Here is a 13,219-nt window from a genome sequence, read left to right as displayed (position 1 = left end):
AGATACCATATTTCTAAGATTTTCAGGGCCGAGTACAATAACCTCAGTTTTATCTGAATTAAGAAGCAGAAAGTTAGCGGCCATCCAGGTCTTTATGTCTTTAAGACATTCCTGCAGTTTAACTAATTGGTGTGTGTTATCTGGCTTCATGGACAGATAGAGCTGGGTGTCATCTGCATAGCAGTGAAAATGTATGCTATGTCTTCTAATGATACTGCCTAAGGGAAGCATGTATAATGTAAACAGAATTGGTCCTAGCACTGAACCCTGTGGAACTCCATAATTAACCTCAGTGTGTGAAGAGGACTCTCCATTTACATGCACGAATTGGAGTCTATTAGATAGATATGATACAAACCACTGCAGCGCAGTACTTGTAATACCTACAGCATGTTCTAATCGCTCTAATAGGATATTATGATCAACTGTATCGAACGCTGCACTGAGGTCTAGCAGGACAAGCACAGAGATGAGTCCACTGTCAGAGGCCATAAGAAGATCATTTGTAACCTTCACTAAAGCTGTTTCTGTGCTGTGCTGAGCTCTGAAACCTGACTGAAACTCTTCAAATAAACCATTCCTCTGCAGATGATCTGTTAGCTGTTTGACAACTACTCTTTCAAGGATATTTGATATGAAAGGAAGGTTGGAGATTGGCCTATAATTAGCTAAGACTGCTGGGTCTAGAGATGGCTTTTTGAGTAAAGGTTTAACTACAGCCAGCTTGAAGGCCTGTGGTACATAGCCGATTATTAGAGATAGGTTGATCATATTTAAGATCGAAGAATTAATTAATGGCAGGACTTCTTTGAGCAGTTTTGTAGGAATGGGGTCTAAAAGGCACGTTGATGGTTTGGAGGAAGTAATTATTGAAGTTAACTCAGAAAGATCAATTGGAGAAAAAGAGTCTAACTTAATATCAATGGTACTAAGAGTAGCTGTAGATAATATTACATCTGTGGGATGATTATTGGTAATTTTTTCTCTAATGATAAAAATTTTATTTGTGAAGAAGTTCATGAAGTCATTACTAGTTAACGTTAAAGGGATGGTTGGCTCAAAAGAGCTCTGACTTTTTGTCAGCCTGGCTACAGTGCTGAAGAGAAACCTAGGGTTGTTCTTATTTACTTCAATCAGTGATGAATAGTAAGATGTTCTGGCTTTGCGGAGGGCTTTCTTATAAAGCAGCAAACTATTTCTCCAGGCTAAATGATGATCCTCTAGATTTGTGACACGCCATTTCCTCTCCAGATTACGAGTCATCTGCTTTAGGGTACGTGTTTCAGAATTATACCACGGAGTCAGGTACTTCTGATTTGAGGCCTTCGTTTTCACAGGAGCTACAGTATCCAGAGTCGTACGTAGTGAGGAGGTGAAATTATTAACAAGATAATCGACCTCTGTTGGGGTAGCGTTCAGATAGCTGCTTTGCTCTGTGTTGGTACAGGGCATTGGAGATGATAACAGTGGGTGGATTATATTCTTAAACTTAGTTACAGTGCTTTCAGAAAGACATCTACTTTGATAAAGTCTACTCTTCACCGCTGTGTAATCAATTATTGTAAAAGTAAATGTTATCAGGAAATGATCAGACAGGAGAGGGTTTTCAGGAAACACTGTTAAATGTTCAGGTTCGATGCCATATGTTAAAACAAGATCTAGAGTGTGATTAAAGTGGTGGGTGGGTTCTTTTACATTTTGAGAGAAGCCAATTGAGTCTAATAACAGATTAAATGCCATGTTGAGGCTGTCATTTTTAGCATCTACATGGATGTTAAAATCACCCACAATAATTATTTTATCTGAGCTCAGAACTAAATCAGATAAAAACTCTGAGAAATCAGACAGAAACTCTGTGTAAGGCCCAGGTGGACGATAGATGATAACAAGTAAGACTGGTTTCTGAGTTTCACAGCTGGGGTGGACAATGTTAAGCATCAGGCTTTCAAATGAATTAAAAGTCTGTCTTGGTCTTTGATTAATTAATAGGCTGGTGTGAAAAATTGCTGCCACACCGCCCCCTCGGCCTGTGCTTCGAGATTTCTGGTAGTTAGAATGGCTCGGGGGTGTTGATTCATTTAAACTAACATAATCATCCTGCTGCAACCAGGTTTCTGTAAGGCAGAGTAAATCAATTTGTTGATCAATTATTAAGTCATGTACTAACAGAGACTTGGAGGAGAGAGACCTAATATTTAATAATCCACATTTCACTGTTTTACTCTTTGGTTCAGATGTGGATACTGTATTGTTCTTTCTTTGTGATTGTTTATGTTTAAGTTGTTTGTTGCTGGTTTTTAGTTTGTTTTTTGTCTTTTTGGAAGCTGACACAGTCTCTATGGAGATGGGTTTTTGGGGGGGTAGCAGGAGGAGAGAAGCTGCAGAGAAGCGTGTAAGACTGCAACTCTGCTTCCTGGTCCCAACTCTGGATAGTCATATTTTGGGGGGTTTAATAAATTTGTCCATATTTCTAGAAATGAGAGCTGCTCCATCCAAAGTGGGATGGATGCCGTCTCTCCTAACAAGACCAGGTTTCCTCCAGAAGGTTTGCCAATTATCTATGAAGCCCACATCGTTTCTGGGACACCACTCAGACAGCCAGCAATTTAAGGAGAACATGCGGCTAAACATGTCACTCCTGGTCTGATTGGGGAGGGGACCAGAGAAAACTACAGAGTCCGACATTGTTTTGGCAAAGTTGCACACCGATTCAATATTGATTTTAGTGACCTCCGATTGGCGTAACCGGGTGTCATTACTGCCGACGTGAATTATGATTTTACTGAATTTACGTTTACCCTTAGCCAGCAGTTTTAAATTTCCTTCAATGTCGCCTGCTCTGGCCCCTGGAAGACAATTGACTATGGTTGCCGGTGTCTCTAGCTTCACATGTCTGAGAACAGAATCGCCAATTACCAGAGTTTGACCCCCGGCGGGTGTGTCGCCGAGTGGGGAAAAACGGTTAGACACATGAACGGGTTGGTGGTGTACCTGGGGCTTCTGTTTAGGACTATGCTTCCTCCTCACCGTGACCCAGCCGCCCTGATTCCCCAGCTGCTTGGGACCTGCCGGGGAACAGCTAGCGGGGCCTACGCTATTTTCGGCTGCACCAGCTACAGGGGCCTGGCTAGCTGCGGGTGAATGAAGGGTGCGAAGCCGAGTCTCCAATTCAGTAATCCTGGCCTCCAGAGCTGCAAATATGCTACATTTGTTACAGATATCATTACTGCTAAAGGAGGCCGAGGAGTAACTAAACATCTGACACAATGAGCAAGAAAGTGCAGGAGGGACAGGTGAAGTAGCCATGGTGCTAATGAGTCGGCTACGAGCTAAGCTAGGCTAGCGAGACAGTACAGAGACAGTGAGTGAATACTTTGGCTATAAATTAGGTAGTGAGTACACAGAAAGTGTGCTTCGGAGGAAGCACGTGAAGATTATACTATGAAAGAAGAATGTATTTAAAAGTTGTTAATTAAATCGCTAAGCAAATAAGCTACTCAGAAACACCACTGTGTTTGAGCAGGAACAGGAAGTGATACTCTACCACAGAGCGAGCGAACACCAAGTGACAGCGCCACGTATTGTGTGTTGTGTTAATTATTTTGTTCCATTTCCCCTTTCCCCTATTTATTCAATATATTTTTGGTACAAGACATTGCAGTTTTTGGTCTCATCATTCACACCATCTGGGCTCCATAAAGAACTATTTCTTCTGCGCGTCAGTCAGTAAATTCATCCATTGACATAAACTAGTCCTTAAATAACTTAGCGTTACACGTGGCGAGCCAGCCAGGAGCCTGATGGGTGAATGAGTGGGGTTTTTTTGTGTTATTTGATGTAATTTGATATTCAGTATTTTCTGTGGTTTTGATAAGGTCCGCGACAAGAAAAAATGAAGTTTATTCAGGAAAGTGGGGTCAATGTTGCACATTCTGTCATTGTTTCTGGTGCCACGAACACTGAGAAAGATGAGGAAATTCTTGATTATTTGAAACAATACGGTCGTATAAAAACGGTTATTTTCGTGGATGACGCAAATAGTGTTTTTTACAAAAACCTGATCGTTGAATATTGTGATAGTTCTGCGTTAACTGCTCTTAATACGGTTTTCCCATATACTCATCGGTCAAAGAATCACTCGGCTTTGACTTTTTGTGTAAGATCGCTTGCCGCAGAATGCACAGCCACAGGAGGAGTCAGGACCCCTGCAGATTACCTCGGCGAGCTCAAGCAACTTGCACGCTGCAGCGGCAGGGATTTTCCAGATATTCTGCGGGAAATGATGGGACAAATTAGTGAGCATCTGGAAGGAATCGAACAAGACAGTGACTTAGAGGGAGCCTCAGTCCAAATTGTGGAGCCTGCATCATCTCTGCCTGGCCAGCAGGGGTCGTTGTCTGGACACTCCACAATCCCTGAGACAGCTACCAGCAATCCCTCACCTGACCAACAAGGGTCACTGCCACATCCACAAAGATTTTCACTGTCACAGACTGAAATGAACCCCCCAGAAATACAAAAAGTAGTGGTGGAGCATGTTGTAAAAACAGACACCGTACCTGCATTCAGACTTCGTCCTTTCTCTGGGAAGATCCCCAAACCGGCCAACGAAACAGATTATGAGACCTGGAGATCTCACATTGAACTGCTGTTAGCAGATCCAAATTTGGCACCTCTACAGATCACTCGTCGCATCCTTGAAAGTTTGCTACCTCCAGCAGCAGATGTTGTGAAAGGGCTGGGCTCAAACACAATTCCATCCATCTATTTAAAAGTGTTGGATTCTGCTTTTGCTTTAGTACAAGATGGTGAAGAGTTGTTTGCTCAATTCCTGAATACGTTACAGGACCCGGGTGAGAAACCCTCTGCTTTTTTGCAACGTTTACAACTCACATTGAACACTGTGATGAAAAGAGGTGGTATCTTGTCTTCAGACTTCAACAAACATTTACTCAAGCAGTTTTGTCGAGGATGCTGGGATAGCGATATCCTAAACAAACTACAGTTGGAGAACTTGAGGAGCGATCCCCCATATTTTGCAGAGCTCCTCCTACTGCTTCGAACTGAGGAGGGTAGACAGCTGGCCAAGGAGAATCTCATGAAGAAGCACCTAACTGCATCCAAGCCTCGTGCCGCTGTTCATTCGCAGAGCACATGTGCTTGTAGCCATTCAGACACCAAGGCTATTAATGAGCTGAAGCAACAGATGCAGAAACTGCAGAGTCAAATGGCTGCTCTTCTCTCACAGAAATCTCAATTCTCCAAGCCAGCACCACCTCAACTCAGATCAGCACAACCAAGACCCTGCAGCAGTGCAACCAGTTCCCGGCCTAGAGCAGGCTACTGCTTTAAATGTGGAGAGGATGGGCACATGTCAGCAGGATGCGCCAACCCTCCGAACCCGACACTGGTTCTGAAAAAGAAGAAACAACTTGAAAAAAGACAGCAGGCTTGGGACAGCAATCACAAATCGTCAAACTAGAGGCAGTCTCTGTGGAGGGACAGACGGAGGCTGCAGTCGACCCATGTCCCAGTTACAAGCAGGATGGACATTCCATCACATTGCCTAAAGGACTCATTGGAACCAGAAGCACAGCACAGGTCACGATTGGAGGAACTGTATTCAACTGCCTGTTAGACACTGGGTCTCAGGTAACCACCATCTCTCACTCCTTCCACCATGATTATCTTTCTGACCATGAAATACAACCTCTGAAAAATCTCCTGGAGATAGAAGGAGCAAATGGCCAAGCTGTTCCATACCTTGGTTATGTGGAGCTGAACGTCACTTTCCCTCCCGACTTCTTGGGTTCCACCACAGCTGTTGACACACTTGCCCTGGTAGTTCCTGATGTCCAATCAGCTCAACAGCCGTCAATACTGATTGGTACGAACACTCTGGACTTGGCATATGAGAAAGCATTCTCAGACCAACAACCCTCCATTCCAGCGCCACATGGATACAGAGCGGTGCTGAAAATCCTTGAGCAACGATACAGACTGGCCAACAGTAACCATCACGGAATCATCAAGCTGCACACTGACGGACCACAGACCATCCCAGCTGGAAAAACTGTTGCCTTGGAGGGGTTAATTTGCGGACGCTGCCTCCAGGCCGAGAAGGCTGTGTTGGTGGAACATCCAACTTCGTCACCTCTGCCAGGTGGCTTAATGGTCCCGTCTTGTGTCATGGATTTCCCTTCTCACCAGCCATACCACTTACCTGTGGTAATCTGCAACCAGTCTGATCATGATGTAACCCTCCCAGCCAAAGCCATCATTGCGGAGATCAGTGCCATTCAGTCTATTCAGTGTCAGGAAAGGAGTCATGACAGTATGCCTCCTAACCCTGTGACCTCTGGGTTCAACTTCAACTTTGGTAACTCCCCCTTAACACCGGAATGGAAGAGTCGTATTACTGAGAAGTTAAACGCCCTCCATGATGTCTTTGCAAAACACGACCTTGACTTTGGGAAAACCAACAAAGTGAAACATCAGATCAAGCTCTCTGACCCTACTCCCTTCAAACAGCGCCCAAGACCAATCCATCCTCAAGATCTGGATGCGGTGCGCCAACACCTGAAGGAGCTGGTTGACTCTGGGGTCATCAGAGAGTCAGAGTCACCTTTTGCATCACCCATTGTCGTGGTGCGAAAGAAGAATGGGAGTGTGCGGCTCTGCATTGATTACCGGAAACTAAATCTGCAGACCATCAAAGATGCATATGCATTGCCAAAGTTGGAGGATACTTTTACAGCTCTCTCTGGATCAGAATGGTTTTCAGTCCTTGACCTTAAATCTGGTTATTATCAGATTGAAATGGAGGAGGAAGACAAGAGCAAAACAGCATTTGTATGTCCACTTGGATTCTATGAGTTCAACAGAATGCCCCAGGGAGTCACAAACGCACCCAGTACCTTCCAACGACTAATGGAAAAGTGCATGGGAGAAATGAACTTGAAAGAAGTCTTGGTCTTCATTGACGACTTGATTATTTTTGCACCAACGCTTGAAGAGCATGAGAGGAGACTACTGAAAGTCCTTCACCGTCTGAAGGAATTTGGACTCAAGCTCTCAGTTGAAAAGTGCATGTTTTTCCAGAAATCCGTTAAATACCTGGGGCATGTTGTGTCAAAGGATGGTGTGCAGACAGATCCAGATAAAATCGAGACACTTAAGTCCTGGCCGATTCCAAAGAATCTTAAAGAACTTCGCTCTTTCCTGGGTTTCGCAGGATATTACCGTAGGTTCATCCAAGGCTACTCTAACATCGTTAAACCTTTGCATGACCTTACTGCTGGATATCCTCCATCACAGCGGAAACTCAGAGCCACCTTCAAGCAAGAGCAATATTTGGATCCTAAGGAACCACTTGCCAGTCGCTGGACTCCTGCATGTCAACAAGTCTTTGACACAATTATCAAAAAACTCACGACAGCACCAGTACTTGCTTTCGCCGATCCCCAGAAGCCTTACCTTCTCCATACAGATGCTAGTTCTACTGGGCTAGGAGCTATTCTGTACCAGGAGCAACAAGGACAAAACCAGGTGATTGCTTATGCGAGTCGGGGTCTGTCGAGGTGTGAGTCCAAATATCCAGCTCACAAACTGGAATTTCTGGCTCTCAAGTGGGCTGTTACGGAGAAGTTTCATGACTATCTCTACGGCACCAACTTCACTGTCATTACTGACAGCAACCCACTCACCTATCTACTTACCTCTGCTAAATTAGATGCCACCAGTTACCGTTGGCTCTCTGCTCTTTCTACATTTTCATTCAAAATCATGTACAGATCTGGTAGGCAAAATCCAGATGCTGATGCTCTCTCTCGCAGGCCACATGGAGAACTCTCCAATGACCAGATGTCCCAAAAGGAGAGGGAGAGAATTCTCCGATTTGCCCAACATCATCTGGATCAGTCTTCCTCAATTTCCATCGATCAACACACAGTCAAGGCCCTTTGTGACCGGCAGCTCGTTTATAGTACGGCTGAAAAGATGTCCACCACCGCACTCATCCAGTCACTAACTGCCCATGCCGACAGTTTGCCTGACAGCTTCGTCAACGACACTCAGTTTGCACCTCCTGTTGTTCCTCAGCTGACGAATGCTGAAATCGCTGAGAGACAGAGGGAAGACCAGACCCTGAGGCATGTCATATTGCTGCTAGAGACTGGGGAAAGCCCACCTCCCGTCTTGCGGGATGAACTCCCAGAACTGCCCCTTCTACTCCGAGACCAACATCGCCTGGAGCTCCAAAACGCCATTCTCGTGAGGAGGAGGCAAGTTGGGGACCAGCTCTATCACCAGTTAGTGTTACCTCAGAAATTTCGGGCTGAAGTACTGTCAGAACTGCATGACCAGATGGGTCATTTGGGCATCGAACGTACTCTTGACCTCGTACGTCGAAGATTCTACTGGCCAAAAATGGCCAATGATGTGTGGAATAAAGTGAAGACATGTGAGAGATGCACCAAACGAAAAGCCTTACCTGAAAGAGCGGCACCCCTGGTGAACATTCGAAGTTATCGACCTCTGGAACTGGTTTTCATGGACTTTTTATCACTGGAACCCGACAGGAGCAGAACCAAAGACATCCTGGTAATAACAGATCACTTTACCAAATCTAGAAAAGAGCTACAAAATTGCCATTGGCAATGCGGAGAAGCTCATGGAAAGAAACAAGAGCCGTTTCAACCAACATATCACCCCCTCTGAACTGGACGTTGGTGACAGGGTGCTGGTACGTAATGTGAAACTCCGAGGCAAACACAAAATCGCAGACAAATGGGAACCAGACATCTATGTGGTGGTAAAAAGAGCAGAAAATCTTCCAGTGTACACTGTCCGACCGGAGAACAAATCCAAACCGATTCGTACTCTACACAGAGATCTCCTATTACCATGTGGATTTTTGCCGCATTCCACTCGAACCAACCGAACAACTGTAAAACCAACCAGGAAGCAGTCATTCAACCCTTCTGATGAGGACTGTGCACAACCTCAGTCAGACGATGAGGATGAAATGATACCGCATCAATGGTATGATCCTGTATCAGAGCCTCTGCAATTCACCACTGTCCACAATCTGCCAGAACCGTCATCTGCCGTTCCAGCCACTGAACCTTTACCATCTGATACACCAGTCTGTGAACCTGCTACGCTCCCTTTGCCTCCTCTTGAGCCAGCAGAGAGCGAAACCCCTGACTCAAAAACCCCTGTCAAGGAGGAAGCTCCTGATACTGTGGAATCAGAGGACAGTCTGTCCTCTGCTGAACCTACCAATGTTGAATTGCGGACTGAGTCCAGTATGTCCTCTGCTGCTGATCTACCATCTAACTCTGACACCTCCAGCTCTGAACTAGAACCTCTGAGAACATCAACTCGGATCAGGAAACCTCCGGACCGGTTACAATACTCTACGCTTGGTCAGCCCATCTTGAAGAGTATTCAGGCACTAGTCCATGGCTTAACCACTGCCTTTACTCATGCACTGGAGGATGAAGAGGACCATCTGCTTACTGCCACTGAACAACCTGTCATCCGGACCCAACCACCATGTACAGGGACGTACATGAGATTGAGGGGGGAACCTGTAACCCATATCAACTACTCCCTGTCACATGACCCACGTCAGCTGATTTGAGGTCCCTCTTCTGATTGGCTCCTCCCACGTCGCGGCAACTCTGAAAACCGGCTGTGGAGGGATACTTCCGGGTTCGACTCCTGCTGTGGCTGTGAGCTTATGGTATTTAGAACGGTGTTGGAAAACAAAGCGTTTTCTCCCCTCAATTCATCTTTAAACTTTAAACTCAGCGGTAAGTGTCCTTAATATCTTTCAACCTTTGGTTGTCAGTAACCAGCCGATCGTTTTCGCGATTTAAAAAATGACTTTGTGCGGCAGCGCTCCCACCGCAAGCAGAACTCCGGTTCAAAAACCGCTGTTTTTGAACACTTTTATTTACTTAAGCATGTTAATGGGCTTACTTTGAAACAAAGTGCGATTGAAAGATTATTGTTATGTGTTGCCTTGAATTCGGCTATGCTGTCTGTTAGACAGTTGTTTTTCTTTATTGTTGTTTTTGTATTGTTTGTAGCGAACGCTACTGGAATGTATAGATTAAGCTACGTAGCCAAGATGATTAATGATTTAACTGTTGTACATTGATTGATGATGATTTATGATTTGCATTGTTACCTAGACTTGCAGAAGAATATATTTGTTTACCGGTACACTGAATCGAACTTGATGTGCTAATGGACATTTTTCTGACCTACAGGTCAGGTTTTTTTCCCCCTTTGAATTGATCTTCTTCATATTGAAGTGGCGAGCCGGTAGGACCATTCTTTGTTTTCCCCTCTTTTCCCCCACTTAGCCGTCTTTGGATTACGGACATATTTCCCCCTTGTATGAAGCTGGACCCTAAGGAGGAATACCTTAAAAGTGAACTTTAAAAAGAAAAGGACCAAAAAAAAGGACTCTTAGCAAAAGGACTCTTGCACAGAAAAATCACAGCACTGATTTATTATTTAATTGTGGACATTTACGTTGTGTGTTGTGTTAATTATTTTGTTCCATTTCCCCTTTCCCCTATTTATTCAATATATTTTTGGTACAAGACATTGCAGTTTTTGGTCTCATCATTCACACCATCTGGGCTCCATAAAGAACTATTTCTTCTGCGCGTCAGTCAGTAAATTCATCCATTGACATAAACTAGTCCTTAAATAACTTAGCGTTACACGTGGCGCACAACCAATAGAAGTGCAGAAAGTCGCAAATCAGGCATATTGTTCGCATAAACACAAAAATAAATAAATAAATAACGAAATAATCCCGATATTGTGCCAAAGACTGATTTACAATGTTACTTTGTGTTCTATGTGTAATACCTTTGCTTAAATGACTAAATGGACTGTGTATTTATGACTCTGCGTTATAGTCTTACATACATAAGTAACATTCATATGTACAGATAAAAATGCACAGAGATATGTACACAAGCGTGTACACAAAAGTCTACTGCTAATCGAGCTGCTCAGTGGTCGTACAGTCTCATGCAGAGAGCGTGGAGGTGTTGTCCGTTGCCATTCCACCACTCCAGCAGACCACAACATAAAAGACAGCAGACGCCACCACAGTGTCGTAGAACATCCTTAGAAGACGTACTACCTACATCATAACCAATCAAGTCCTGCTTTTTTTAAATACAGAAGAGGATTTATTATTTACCGAAAGGCTATGCCTTAGTTTGCTTCTTTCATTATTGTGTTTCGCCCTGCATAAAATAGATAGCTTTTCTGACAACTACAGTCAATACTCTCCTACTGGCATTAGCAGTGACCTAAGAGGCTTAACCGTAATATTGCTTGGCAGTGTAAATGTTGCAGAAAATGACTGTCTTTTCTTTCTTCTTGTGTGCAGATTGACTGTGACTTCATAGCACTGATGGATGACGCAACTTTGGCAAACTACATTCCCTCGTACGGACACCGATTTGCCCTCTTCAATTTCTGCAAAAGCAAGCAACCACTGTCAAAAAGAAAACTAGGACTTCTGCAAAAAGTTCACCTCTCAAAGTGAGAGAAACAGTGGCTGACATTGTCATGGTCCTGGGTCGTGCGACCCAGTGTTTTGTGCTTAACCTATTTTGATGTTTATTGTTTGTTTAGGTTCTTTAAGGTATTCCAGTCCTTTTGTAGTTATGTTACCCTTGTATCAAGCCTCCCTTGCCCTTCGTGTGTTTATGTCCGTGTGTCTTGTATTGTCAAGTTCATGCTGTCGCGTCTGTCACCTCCCCCTGTACTACGTCTCCCCCGTTCATGTCTCATGTTTCCTGTTTTACTTTGAAGGCCTGCATTCACTGTCAGTGTATTCAGTTTCACTCCTCCTGTCCTATCGTTAAGTTCATGTGTGTCAGCGGCGTTCCCATGTGTGGCCACTTCCCCTGATCATCCCTCATGTGTATTTAGTCTCTGTGTTTCTTACAGTCTGTGTCGCGTCGTCTGTGTTCCCACCCTGCGTGTTTCCATGCCCAGTCTTTTGTATCACCAGCCATAGCATAGTTTGTTCCCAGTTTAGATTTGTTTAGTTACTGCTCTTGTGCTGCCCTCATTCTTGTTTGTTTCTTTCCTGATCATCAGCCACAATAAAAGGCTCGCTTTTGTTTAAGTGCACCCCTGTATCCTCACTTGTGTTCGCACCTGGGTCCTCAACACACTCTCCACACGGTCTGCCACTGCGACCGTGACAGACATGTCAGATTTGGATGACTTAATAAGACTGTATTTCAGACTTTCTTTCAGTAACAAAGAAATACTTTCAATTTTAGCACATAGTCATCAGACAATTATAAGTGTTCGAACTCTAAAGAGAATTTGTAAAAGACTTGGGCTTTTTAGAAGGAAGAATCAATCAAACTTGGAGGAAGTGCTAGCCTTTGTCCAACAAGAGATCATGACAAATGGACAGATGCAAGGTTATCGTTGGCTACATCTACGTGCAATTCAACATGGATTTGTGGTGTCACAAGATACTGTAAGATGCATAATCAAATTGGTTGACCCTCAAGGTGTGGAACTGAGATGAGCTCTACGGTTGAGAAGACGACAGTACAGCTGCAGAGGGCCAAATGCTCTCTGGCACATGGATGGCTATGACAAGTTGAAACCATATGGTATTGCTATCAGTGGCTGCATAGATGGTTTTAGCCGCTATGTTTTATGGATGGAGGCTTATACTACAAACAATGACCCTAAATTGATTGCAAGTTATTTTCTGAAAACAGTTTCATGCATCAGCGGATGTCCAGAAAGGTTACGTGCTGACCGAGGTACCGAAAATGGTTGTGTCGAACAAATGCAGATGTTTTTACGGAGAAACCACACAGACAGTTTTGCAGGTGAGAAAAGTTTCCTTTACGGAAGAAGTACGGCCAACCAACGTATAGAAGGATGGTGGGCTACCCTACGCAAACAGAGTGCACAATTTTGGTTGAGCTTATTTCAAACTTTTCAGGATGATGGCCACTTCACAGGGGATTTTTTGGACAAAAGTCTTATCCAATTCTGCTTTCTCAATCTTATTCAGGTAAAAGCATGTGCTCATGCTATGTAATGTCTTAGCTGCATAAATAGAAAATATAAATATGGTTAGAACATTTTTTTTCTTTAAATTAAATATGAATTTTATTTCCATTTTAATATGTCTTGATGCATG

This window comes from Maylandia zebra, linkage group LG9 (assembly GCF_041146795.1).
Source record: "Maylandia zebra isolate NMK-2024a linkage group LG9, Mzebra_GT3a, whole genome shotgun sequence".
In the NCBI taxonomy this organism is placed as follows: domain Eukaryota; kingdom Metazoa; phylum Chordata; class Actinopteri; order Cichliformes; family Cichlidae; genus Maylandia; species Maylandia zebra.
This window is presented reverse-complemented; position numbering follows the sequence as displayed.